The sequence below is a fragment of the Melozone crissalis genome, unplaced genomic scaffold, assembly GCF_028551555.1.
Source record: "Melozone crissalis strain CALT ecotype California unplaced genomic scaffold, PUWL_Pcris_2 ptg000048l_1, whole genome shotgun sequence".
In the NCBI taxonomy this organism is placed as follows: Eukaryota; Metazoa; Chordata; class Aves; order Passeriformes; family Passerellidae; genus Melozone; species Melozone crissalis.
In genome coordinates, this window is record NW_026535826.1 from 231,280 (window position 1) to 244,355 (window position 13,076).

Consider the following 13,076-nt stretch of genomic DNA (forward strand, 5'->3'; position numbering starts at 1 on the left):
CCTTCTTCCTCCATCACCCCGGGCAGCATCCCACCCTCCCCGCTTCCTCCTCTCCCTCCTCCCTCCCCTTCCTTCCTTCCTTTCCGCAGGGCACCGGGCGATGCCGGGGACACGGAGCGAGCTGTCACCCTCTGTCCCCACCGTGGAGAGCTGGGGGGGCTGCGGGACACCCCAGATCCCCTCTGTGTGTCCCCCGGCAATTGGGGGTGGGGGGACACGTGTCCTGCACCCCAAAGAACAAAATCCCCCAGAGGGACCAAAACAGCCCCATGAAGGCCAAAAATATAAATATCCCCACAGAGACACACACAGCACCTCACGGCCCTCTCAGCGCCTGTGGCAAAAAGGAGACAAAAAAATTAAAAATATATATCTAAAAAATTAAAATAATTTTAAATTAAAAAAATAATAAAACCATTTTAAAATTTAAAAAAAGCTCCAAGGACAATTCCCTGCTGGAATCGAACCAAGAGCACTCCCAGCCCCACCTGTCATTTTGGGGGATACCCAGGGGTGGCGGGTCCCCTGTTGTCCCCCAGGAACAGCGACACCAGCACCCCCTGTGGCAGCCAATTTTGGGAGGAATTAGGAAAAGAGCGGAGCCGGCACAGCTCGGTTTGGGGCTGGGGGCTGGCAGCGTCCCCCGGGCTGTCCCTGTCCCTGTCCCCGTCCCTGCTCGAGGGGGTCCCGGCCGCATTCCTGCCGCGCTGGAGGCCACGCCGGGAAATGCCGGGCATTGCTGGCATTGCAGCCCCGCGGGCCCGGGCCAGGGGGTGCCACACACCCGCCAGGTGGGCACGGCGAGGGGACACGGAGTGCGGGGACAGGGGGACGTGGAATGTGGGGACACGGAACGTGGGGATACAGGGACAGGGAATGTGGGGACGCAAGGACACAATGCGGGGACACAGAGACATGCTGCAGTGGCCAGAATGTCCCCAGTGTCCCCTGCAGGTGACACGGATCTGCCCCAAAACAGCTCCAGCACCCACCCCAGGCCAGCTGGGCAGCGTGGCCTGGTGGCAGCCACGTCCCCAAGGACCCAAAGTGTCCTCAGGGACCCAAAGTGTCCCCAGGGACTCCTCTGCACACCCGGGGTGCCCTCCAAACCGGCACAGCCATGACAAACCAGGATGGGGACACAAGGGAGCCGAACCGTGCCAGCAGCACCCCCGGGGCCACCCCGGTGTCAGCAGGGTCCTGTGCCCCATCCTGCACCCCGAGGTCTGTCCCTGAGCCAGCCCGGGGCCACCCCGGTGGCCTCGCCCCAGCCCGGGGACAGGCTCTGGCGTGTCCCAGCTCGCAGAGCCGCCTGGCTGGAGCAGCCAGACCGGGCTGAGGGTGCCAACAGCCCCGGGGGGCGTCACTTCCCGGCTCAGGGGGGAAATCCAGCCGGGAATGGCGCGCTGGAGACACCCGGGGCTCCCAGGACAGCTGGGGACAACGAGAGCCACCCTGTCACTGCCCCCTGCCCCTCGTGGGTGCCACCCTCTCACTGCCCCCTGCCCCTCGTGGGTGCCACCCTGTCACTGCCCTCAGCCCCTCGTGGGTGCCACCCTGTCACCCCCTCTGCCCCTCGTGGCGGCACTGAGCTGCCCCAGCAGCCTGGAGGGGCCTGGGGAGGGTCCCCGAGCCCTGGCGGGGGGACAGCGAGGGGACGGTCCCTGGGATTGCTCCCACAGCCCAAAGCGGGAAAGGTCAGGCGGCGCTGGGGGGGGCAGATTCCACCCCGAGGAATGCGAGCGGCCTGGACGCCTTCCAGAACGTTCCGTTTGCACAGGAGTGTCCTAAATACGCTGCAAAGGGAGCTCCCGGCATGCACAGGGACACGGACAGGGACACACGGACAGGGGGACACACGGACAGGGACACACGGACAGAGGGACATACGGACAGGGACACACGGACAGGGACACACGGACAGGGGGACACACAGACAGGGACACATGGACAGGGGGACACACGGACAGGGGGACACACGGACAGAGGGACACACGGACAGGGACACACGGACAGGGGGACACACAGACAGGGACACACGGACAGAGGGACACACGGACAGGGGGACACACAGACAGGGACACACGGACAGGGGGACACACAGACAGGGACACATGGACAGAGGGACACACGGACAGAGGGACACACGGACAGGGGGACACACGGACAGGGACACACGGACAGGGGGACACACGGACAGAGGGACACACGGACAGGGGGACACACGGACGGGGGACACATGGACAGAGGGACACGCGGCCCTGGAGAAAGATGGGCAGGGGGACACACAGCCCTGGGGACACACGGCCATGGGGACACACGGCCATGGGGACACACGGCCCTGCTCCCCGTATTGAGGGATGCCCACATCTGACCCCGATGCCACCCCCCTGTCCCACCCGTGCCGCTCGTGGCCCGACCCCACCCGCCCCGAGCGCGGTGACATCGCGGGGCTGCAGCCGCCGGGCCCAGCTGGGGACAGGTCACCAGCTGTCCCTGCCAGCGGCGCCATCGCCCTGGCACGCGGCGGGGATAACGTCACCCTCTGGGCAGGGACAGCGACAGGGACACAGCGACACAGCGACAGTGACAGCGACACAGCGACAGTGACAGCGACACAGCGACAGCGACAGCAGCGCTGCCACCACCGCGGCCACACAGCCGCCCCCCTCCGGCCGCGCTTCTCCCGCACGGACCCAGCGGGACCGGGGCGGGGGGGACACAACCACTAATCCCCCCCCCAGAAGGGCCAGCTGAGATTAGGGTCAGAAAAATGAGGTTTTAATAGGATTTGGGAGGAGGAGAAAGCCCTGCTGAGACAATAACCCATTTCCAGCCCTTTTATGGCAAAGCTGCGATGGGGAAGGGGGTCGGGGGTCCCACACGCCCTCCCCGGGCTCCAGGCAGCGTTTGCGGGGGGATGCACCCCCAAAAAGAGCCGAGATCGCTGCTCCCCTGCAGGAAAGGGGATGGGGATGCTCCGGCAGCGGGACCTGGACCGGGGAGGGGGTGAAGTGACAGCAGAACCGGGGTGGGGACAGGCGACCACGCCGGGAGCATCCGGGCATCCCTCGGGCCCTGCCGCAGCCGCGGGGATTAGGGATCGGCAGGAGAAAGCATTTTAATTCTCTTTAACTCGAACCGGGGCTGAGGAGCTTTGCAGCTCAGCGGGGATTTCAGGCGGGCGCTCCGGGCCCCGGGAACGGCCCCACCCCAATCCCACACAGCTGGATCCCACCGGGAATGGGGGAAAGCAGGGTGGGAGCCCTGGGAGTGCAGGCACAGCCCAGGCGGGAGCAGCAGCGCTGGGAAAAGGAGGAAAAAGGAGGGAAAAGGAGGAAAAACCACATCAGTGATGGAGAGAAACCCCCCAGGTGCCTCCCTCTGCCAGGTCCCAGCCTGGGCAGGATCCCTCAGGACGGATGCACCAGCCCTGGGAGGGTGGGAGTGCTGGGGTGACTCTCAGCTGATGCCAGAAGGGTTTGCTCCATCCACCAACCATCCCTGTGACATTCCTGGGTGTTAATGTGGGGAAGGAAATCCATCCATCCATCCATCCATCCATCCATCCATCCATCCATCCAATCCATCCTTCCTTCCTTCCTTCCACCCACCCACCCCGGGTGGCTCTGTCCTGTCACCAAACCCAGCACTGTCACTGTCCTGGCACTGTCACCCAATTTGCCATCCCTGGACCCGCAGGGATCCCATTCCCGACACATCTGGAAGCAGCAGCTCCAGCTCGCCCGGTCAGGGTGTCCCTGCAGCCACATCCAGAGGAATTTGGGGACCCCAGAGCCTCGTTCCCTTTCCCGGCCTCTCCTGGTGCCCACTGTGGCTCTCTGGACACATGGCACTGTCCCTGCTGGTATCCCTGATGGCATCCCTGGGCTGCAATTGTTGGATTGTCCCTGTGAAAGCCCTGCAGGTGTCACCAGCCGATGTCACCGCATTGAAGTGACAGCATCCACGTGGACCCTCCCTGTCACACCTCCAGGGCAGGACGTGGCTCCATCCCAGCCCTCCCAAACCCCACGGGTAATGGGGACAAGGGACAGACCCACAGGGCTGTGGGACATCCACAGGACACATCCCAGGACAGTCAGGGCCAGCTTTGGGGACACTTTAGGCAGCAAACCCCTGTCCCCGGCGCCGTGCTCTGTCCATGTCCCCATCCCAGCCCTCCTCATCCCTCCTGGATTGTCCCCACACCCCGTGCCAGCAGCCCCGAGGCAGGGACAAGGCTGGGGACACACCAGAGTCGGCACAAAGACGGGAACCACGGAGCCACCAAGGAGGAGTTCTCACCCCCAGCCCAGGAGGAAGCGGGACCACCAAGGCCACGCTGGGGCTGCCTTCATCACCAGCTCCTCCTCCTCCTCCTGTGCCCCATGCTACAAACGGCGTTATCGGCAGCGGGCCCTAGAAAAGTAACAGGATTCCGTTTCCTGTTTTTCCCGTGCAAACCCTCAAATAGAAGCTGGCCTCATTAGGGCCGGTTTTTGGGTCTCTGTTTTTTTCAGCCGGGCTAACAATGAGCCATTTCCTCCGGCGGCTCCAGAGGCACCTTGCATGGAAAACGCGACCCCCGGGGGTCAGGGGGAGGCTGCAGCTCCTTCCAGCCCCTGCCCCCTCCAAGGATGGGGGGCCTGGGGTGGGGAAGCCCCCATGAGCCCCCCAGAGATGTGAGGGACACCCTTGGGGTGACGCCCGAGGGTTTGGGAGGGAGCACAAACCCCACAGCCCTCGCTGGACGGTGGAAATAAGGAGCCAAAAGGGGTCCTGAGCTATCCCCGGCCACAGCGAGGACAGGAGGTGGTTTGGGGACACAGCTTTGGGGACACGGCTTTGGGGACACGGCTTTGGGGACACCGAACTCCAGCAGCGTTTTCCTGCGATTAGGAGCAGCCCAGCATTTTTCCTCATCCCACACGCGTCCGTGGCCGAACGTCCAGTCCGTGTCCCCTCCCCGGCCGGGGACATCGATGTCCTGCCCCTGCTGCCACACCAGTCACCGCCAGCCCCGCCGGGGACCACGCTTGGCCCCGAAAGCGCTGGCACCGCAGCCCGGCCCCCGCCCGGCGCGCACAGAAAGAGCCACTATGTGCCACAAGGATGTGCGACAATGGCCCGATTGTCCCCCGGAGCCACCGCGCTCCGTCCCACCCGCCCCGGGGCTGCCCCACGCGCTCGGCCCCATCAAGGGACCCTCTGTTGCCCTCGGGGGATGGCGGGGGGGTGACAGTCACCGTGGGCACCCCGGGGTGTGCGGGGACAGGTCGGGGGGTGGGTGACCAGAGGGGCGATGGGGACCTGGCTGGTCACTGAAGGGGACACGAGCCTGGGGCTCAGGGCTGTGTCAGGAACTGTTCCCCAGCCTGGGATGGCTCCTGGAACCCCAAATCCTTCCTGCTGCATTTGGAAAAGGAATTCTACTGGGCAAGAGCACGGTCTGTCCCCACTGTCACTAGGGCTGTCCCCTTGGTCACCAGGGCCATCCCCACAGTCACCAGGGCCATCCCCACAGTCACCAGAGCCACCCCATGGCCACCAGGTCCCATCCTCATGGCCACCAGGGCCATCCCCCTGGTCACCAGGCTCCATCCCCAATGCCACCAGGGCCATCCCCACTGTCACCAGAACCACTCCACAGCCACCAGGGCCATCTCTGTTGTCACCAGGGCCATCCCCCTGGTCACCACTGCCTCATTTTTGTCACTTTGAGACAACTCACCCCGTTTTCCCCAAGGCCAGCCCAGGTCCAGCTTCACCCCCCAAGGATTGGGGCCAACCCCACACCCCAACAACCCTCACCTCTAAAACCACCCCAAAAACCTCTCCCAAACCCTGGTGACACCAAACCCACAGGGAATGTGGCCGGTCCCGGCGCGGCCGCGGTGGCACCGAGCTGCCGGACCGCACCGCCGCGGCTCTTGCGCCACGCCAAGGTGTGCCGGGCTGGCAATTAGCGAGGCCTTAATGAACTCCTGGGGAGAAAGGAGGCGACCGCTCCAGGAGCTCCAGGCAGGTGGTCGGCGGCGCCTTTGAAGGATCCACCTGGGGCATCCTGAGCTGGGCGGGTTTTGGGATAGACGGGCGGGTTTTGGGAGAGCTGGGCGGGTTTTGGGATGGCCAGGAGGGTTTTGGGATGGCCAGGTGGGTTTTGGGAGATGCAAGAGGGTTTTGGGAGAGACAAGTGGGTTTTGGGATAACCCAGCAGGTTTTGGGATATCCAGGAGGGTTTTAGGATAACCCAGCAGGTTTTGGGATATCCAGGAGGGGTTTTAGGAGAACCAGAAAGGTTTTGGGATATCCAGGAGGGTTTTAGGAGATCCAGGCAGGTTTAGGGATATCCAGGAGTGTTTTGGGAGCGCGTTGTGGCCCAGCTGGCACAGCCGGCCCTGCTGCTGGCGGGCTGGAGGCAGCCAGGTCGATATTTTCCAACTTGAGAGCTTAAAATAGGTCATCTATCTCCATTCCTTTTTAAATCAGGTCTTGCTGCCTTGCCGAAGACAAACTTGGTTTATTAATGGGACAGACCCGACTTGAAACCTAATCCTGTTTTTTTCCTTTTTAATGAGAATAAAAGGCCATGCCGGGGCTCGGCAGCTTCCCAGGACAGCCCCCCCTCATCCCTGTGTGCTTTCTCCCAGTGAGTGGCTCCACATGAACTGGGGAGAGGCTCCAAACTCCAGTTTGGAGCTGGTGCCACACTCAGCATCCCCCACGAGCTGTCTCCCCATGCCAAAGCCCACAAACCCAAACTCTCCAAATCCAAACTTCCAAACTCCCCAATCCCAAAATCCCAAACTCCCCAAACCCAAACTCCCAAACCCACAGCCCCCAAAGTCCCCAAACCCAAACTCTCCAAACCCAAAGCCCCCAGACCCAAAGTCCCCAAGCCCCAAATAACCCCCGGCCTGGCAGCTGACCCTGGATGATGGCACCGGGCAGTGCTGCCAGCCCCGGGTCCGATTTGGGATCGCCATCACCCCCCTGTCCCCGCGCAGGGCCCGGCGCCAGCGGTGACACGGGACACGCCAAGGTTAAACCACAGCGGTCAGAGCCCTGGCAGCCAGGGCTGCCACCGGCCCGGGGTGACCGCAGGACCCCGGGTGGCACCGCGTGGCCCAGCCCGGTGCCCGTGCCAGGTTTCACGCTGGCGAGGCAGGATTGCGGCAGCAGCCCCGAGCACAGGCTTTTCCTGTCTTTCAAGTTCAGGGTTCAGAAAGGAGGGGGGGGAAAAAAAAGGCGTGAAGAAATGCAATTTGTAAAGCAGAGACAGCAAAAAGGGTTCGGGGCAGGAGCCGTGAAGGGGTGAGGGCTTTGGGGACAGCGGGACACCGTCCCTGCCACGCAGCCCTGCCGGGCAGGATTTCTGCTGGCGCAGCACTAAATCCTCACGGGAGGACGGCAAAGAGCCTTCATCCCCACACGTGGTGGGTAATGAACCCCTCCAAAGTCACCCCAAATCCCTCAGCACCCCAAATCCCCCAGCATCCCAAATCCCCCAAATCAGCGACTCGAGCCCTGCCCCAGGTGCCGCCCCCCAGGAGGGCACATTTCACCCCAAAACAGAGCAGAAAAGCCGATTCCAAGATTCACACACGCACACACCCATCCCCATCCCGAAATTCCGAGCGCCGGCGCCCAGCGGTACAGGGTAAGCAGGGACGGGTCCAGGAGGAACCATGATTAATGCTCAGCAGCTCCTCATCTCCGGGCCGCTCCGCACACCCCAATTAACCCTTTCAGCCCGGTTAATTCCCCCGTGGCCGGGGCCGAGGGAGCCGAGTTCAAAAAACCAGGAACTGAGGGACCAATCCGGCTCTAGGGCCAGGATGTGCCAGTCCCACAGCGAGGGGTCCCCACGGCGGCCAGACCCCCGCCCCACGTCCCCCAGCGCCGTCCTCATGCCCACGCCAAGGTTTCGCCGGGATCTGGCATAAAACGGGCAGGAAATGGGGACGTAGCCAGGGTTGGGCTGGCCTTCCTTGGCACCACCACCGGGAGACGGGAATCGCCCTCCGGGGCAGCGGCGCCGGGCGATGCCGATGCCCGCCCGCGGTCAGCAGATCCTGGGGGGCTGCTCGGGGCTGGGGGGGATGGATTCGGCCTCCAGGAGCTCCTGGCACGCCGGGGGTTGCCGCCTGCCCGGAGGCGGGGATGGATTGGCCGGAGCCGCACGCAGCCAGCCCGGCCGGGAGTTTCGGAGGAAGTGCGTGGGTGTCCGTGGGTCCGTCCCGGGAAGGGGCAGCGCCTTCCCGGGGTCTCCCCCTCGGCTCCGGGCCGGATCCGGGCGCCGCAGCCCCTCCGCCCTGCCACGACGCCGCTGTGGCTGGGGACAGGCCACCGCGGCCACCAGCGCCCGTGGCGTGGCGTGGGGGGCCGGACACCCCCGGTCCCGCCGGCCCTGACCCACAGCCCGGCCCCGGAGAAGCGGCTCGGTCCCGGTCCGGTCCCCGAGGGCATCACCCAACCCCCGGCCGCGCTGCCAGACCTCGGCGCTATCCCGCACTCTCCCAGTCCCTCCCAGTTCCCCCAGTCCCTATTCCCCCAGACCCACAGCTCAGCCGGTGCCTCCATTTCCTCCCAGCCCCATTTCCCCGAGCCTGCTCCCTCCCCAGCCCGCCCAGCGCCCCCCAGTTCCTCCCAGACCCCGCTCCGCCGAGCCCACACCCTCCCAGTCCGCCCAGTGCCCCCAGCGCCGCTCCCAGTCCCCGCTGCCGCGTCCCCGGTGTCCCCGGTGTCCCCGGAGTCGCTCACCGCGGGGGCGGACGGCGGGATCCCGACCAGGCAGAAGGCGATCCCATTCATCGGGGCGCGGCGGGCGGGCTCGGCTCGGCCCGGCCCGGCTCGGCACGGCTCGGCACGGCCCCGCGCGGCGCTGCCCGCTGCGGCCCCGCGCGGCGCGCTCCCGCTGCGTTCGGCCCGGCGCGGCCCCGCACGGCGCGGTCCGGCTCGGCTCGGCTCGGGCTGGGCCGGCGGCGGCCCCGGCCCCGGTCGCGGCTCCGCCTCCTCCGGGCGCCCGCGGCGGCGGGCGGGGCGCGGGGCGGCTCGGCTCGGTACGGCCCGCCCGGCGGGAGGGACCGGGAACCGGCACCGGGATGGCGGGGTGGGACCGTGAACGGGAACCGGGACAGCGGAACCGGCACCGGGATGGCGGGGTGGGAACGGGAACCGGCACCGGGACAGCAGAACCGGCACCGGGATGGCGGGGTGGGAACGGACACCGGCAGCGGGAACGGGAACCGGCACCAGGACAGCTGGAACCGGCACCGGCACCGGGATGGTGGGGTGGGAACGGGAACCGGCACCGGACAGCAGAACCAGCACTGGCACTGGGATGGGATCGGGATGGGATCAGGATGGGCAAGGGACCCCCAGGAACAGGGAGGGACATCCAGGGACCAGGACAGGGCACACGGGGACAGGGACAGGGGTGGAACATCCGGGATGGGGATGTGTCACCCAGCGATGGGTAGGGGAGACCCAGGGACAGGGCAGTGTCACCCAGCGATGGGCAGGGGACACCCAGGGACAGGGCAGTGTCACCCAGCGATGGGCAGGGGATACCCAGGCCAGGAGCAGCCAGGACAGAGGGACAGAGACCGTGAGCTGAGCAGGACGGGCACAGGGCAGCTGGCACAGGGCAGCTGGCACAGGACACCAGGAGAGGCAGGGCAGGGAGAGCCGGACAAGCAGCAGCAGGGCGAGGCCACGGCCGGGCACTGCCGGACACACGGACAGGAAACGCCAGGACAGAGGGACAGGAGTGACGGGGACTGGCACAGGCAGACAGGGGGACGGAAACGGCCGGGTCAGGGCTGACAGACGGACAAAGGCTGACACAGAGCTGCGGGGAAAGGAAACAGCGAGGACGGGAAACAGCTGGACAGACGGACGGACAGAGCCTGGCCTGGGAGACTGAGGGACGGGGACAGCCAGCATGGGGACAGCCAGCGTGGGGACAGCCAGCGTGGGGACAGCCAGCAGGGCCTGGCCTGGCTCAGCCGCCTGGACACAGCAGAGCATCCCAAAACCAGCTGGAGAAACTGCTGAGGAAACAAATCGCACAGCTGAATTTCAGGGTGCAAACGGCACCTGAAAGGCTCCGTGATGGCAGGAGGCAACATCAATGCCGTGACACGAGCCCTGAGTCACCTGTGGCACCAGCTGGCACAGCCAGGACCCAGCACTGGCAAGAGGGGCAATTCTGTGAGGGAAACGGAGCCACGTGTGACAGGAAAGTGGGAGGAGGTGAAGAAAACCGAGAGGAATGGTGGCCACAACGCCTGGGGACACGGGACAGGGCCAGAGGGGACACAGCTACCACAGGGACAGGACTGGAGGGGACACAGCTACCACAGGGACAGGGCTGGAGGCAGCAGGGCCCAGCCAGGGGCAGAGGAGCCCAGGGAGGGGCTCAGGGCAGGGCACAGCTGGATCATCCCCTCATAGCACCCTGAGATGGCTCCTCCGCTGCTGGCAGGTGTAATTGTCCCCTCTCTGTCCCCAAAAGGGACACAGCTCCACGTGTGGGACAGAAGTGGGGGCTGGAACAGACCCCCAGAGCACCCCAGAATTCCAGGGGGACGCAGCATCCCAAATCCTGCAGCTGGCACGGTGCCAAGGGCTCCGGCACCTCCACGCGATGTCCCCGCGATGTCCCCGTGTCACTGCCAGCCCCAGCCACTCCCCGAGTCCCGAGTGATCATCGGGTGTTTCCCTGCCTGCATCCCAGGTCTGCCCTCAGGGATGCCAGCCCGTGCCACGCAGCATTCCTGGGAATGCCAGCCCGTGCCACCCTGTGATCCTGGGAATGCCAGCCCAGCCCGTGGCACGCAGCATTCCTGGGAATGCCAGCCCTTGCCACTCCGTGATCCCAGGAATGCCAGCCCATGCCAAGCAACACTCCTGGGAACACCAGCCTGTATCACGCCGTGATGCCGGGAATGCCAGCCCGTGCCACACAGCATTCCTGGGAACACCAGCCCATGCCAAGCAGCACTCCTGGGAATGCCAGCCCGTACCACACCACGATCCTGGGAATGCCAGCCCGTGCCACACAGCATTCCTGGGAAAACCAGCCTGTGTCATGCAGTGATGCCAGGAATGCCAGCCCGTGCCACGCAGCATTCCTGGGAATGCCAGCCCGTGCCACACCACGATCCCGGGAATGCCAGCCTGCGACACCGCAGCTGCCAAGTGCGAGTTTTCCGTGACACCATTAAGAAACTCCTGTGTCAACAACAACTTCCTGCGGGCTCCGGGGCGGGCGCGGCGCCCCCAGAACAAACAAACCCCCGAGCCGCCGGAACCCGGGGCTGGAGCGGGGCCACGGGGCCGGAGCCGCTCACGGGGGGCAGCTCCCACCTCTGGGCAGGGGACACCAGGGACAGGAGCGGGGAAGGGACACCCAGGGAAACACGGGCGTGGGACCACCAAGGACATCCAGGAAACGGGAGAGACGGGGCTCACCCAGGGATGGTGGCACCCTGATGCCACCCACAGCACCCAGGGGTGGGATGGGGGACTTTCTCCCTCTGGAAATGGGGGTGCCAGCACTGAGGGGACCCACGGGGTCGCTGCCACCACTGCTGTCCCCTGCACGGGGTCACTGCCACCACTGCTGTCCCTTGCCTGGCCTTGGGAGCCAGGAGGGGACAAACAGTGGGATGGGAGTGACGGGGATTTGCTCCCCACAGGGCACAGCCAGGCACCCCCAGACCCCAACTGTGGCACCCCCAGGACCCACAGGGGGTCCCAATGTCACCATACCGGCATGGGACACCCTGCCCGCTGTCCCCTCGCTGGGCTGTGCCAGGCGGGCTGTGCCAGGGTGCCCTCTGCCTGCCCGGCCTCGCAGCACTGCCCGTCCCGCCCGGCTCCATCCCGCTGGCCGCTCTCCAGAGGGACTTTCCAGGAAATGTCCCCTCGGGCTGGCTCTGGCACCGCGGGCCAGCCTGACCAACGTCCGTCCGTCTGTCCCTGCACAGAGGACAGGCCGTGGGAGGAGCAGAGAGCTCCTCCAGCTGTGCCACCCGCCCTGTCCCCTGTGCCACTGCCACTCCTGGGGCCCCTCCGGCTGTGTCCCCCACGAGCGGACACACGGCCTGTGACACCCCCAGGCAGGATCCCGGCACTCCGAGTCCCCTCTTGGTGTCCCCAGTGCCACCAGGGAGGTGACACAACCTGAGCTGGCCCCGCGGCCCTGCAGGGACAGGGACTGACCCTCGCGCGGGGTCAGGGACAAGGACACGGCTGGGGTGCACAGCCGGGGGGGCTCCAGGAGAGCCCCCAGCCCCATCCTGAGCCCCATCCTGGGGTGCACAGCCCGGAGAGCTCCAGGAGGGCCCCCAGCCCCATCCTGGCGTGCACAGCCGGGGGGGCTCCAGGAGAGCCCCCAGCCCCATCCTGGCGTGCACAGCCGGGGGGGCTCCAGGAGAGCCCCCAGCCCCATCCCCGCCCCTGGGCACGTTCCCCACAGGTGTCCCCGAGGCTCGGGTGCCACCGTGCCCCAGGTGCTCCCTCCCCGCTCCAGGAATTCCCATTCTTTGTCTCCCGGGCCGCACCCGCAGCCCCCCGGGCCACCGCGCCCCTGCGTCCCCACGGGCGGGGTTGGACCGGGCTCACACCCGCCAGGGCTCCCCACGCCCCATTCCGTGCCCATCCAGCCGAACATCGCCGCCCTGCCTCCCTCCCGCGGCCGGGCAGCGCCCCCGCTCCCTGCCCACCCCATTGGGGGGCAGAGCCAGCGCTGCTCGACCCCCACCCCAAATCCCGGCCGCAGGAGCGGGTCTAGGGGAGCAGGAGCGGATTTGGGGGGCAGGAGTGGACCCTGGGGAGCAGGAGGGGATTTGGGGGAGCAGGAGCAGGTCTGGGGGAGCAGGAGGGGATTTGGGGGAGCAGGGGGGGTCCGAGGGAGCAGGGGTGGAGCAGCAGCCCCCCGCCCGCCGCTCCCTGCGGAGCCGCTTCCGCGCCGCAGACAAAGGCAGCGAGAGGGGAATCCAGCCTGGATGGAAGATGGGTTTTAACCTAATCCCGGGAATTAAAATGAAGAAAAGCAAAAGCGG

At 66.0% G+C, this 13,076-nt stretch overlaps 1 protein-coding gene across 1 annotated transcript in view; it reads right to left on the reverse strand.

The window, feature by feature from the left end:
- ARHGAP23 (Rho GTPase activating protein 23) overlaps positions 1-13,076 on the reverse strand; it is a 31,398-nt gene that overhangs the window by 17,973 nt on the left and 349 nt on the right. The gene's annotated exons all lie outside the window — the stretch shown is intronic.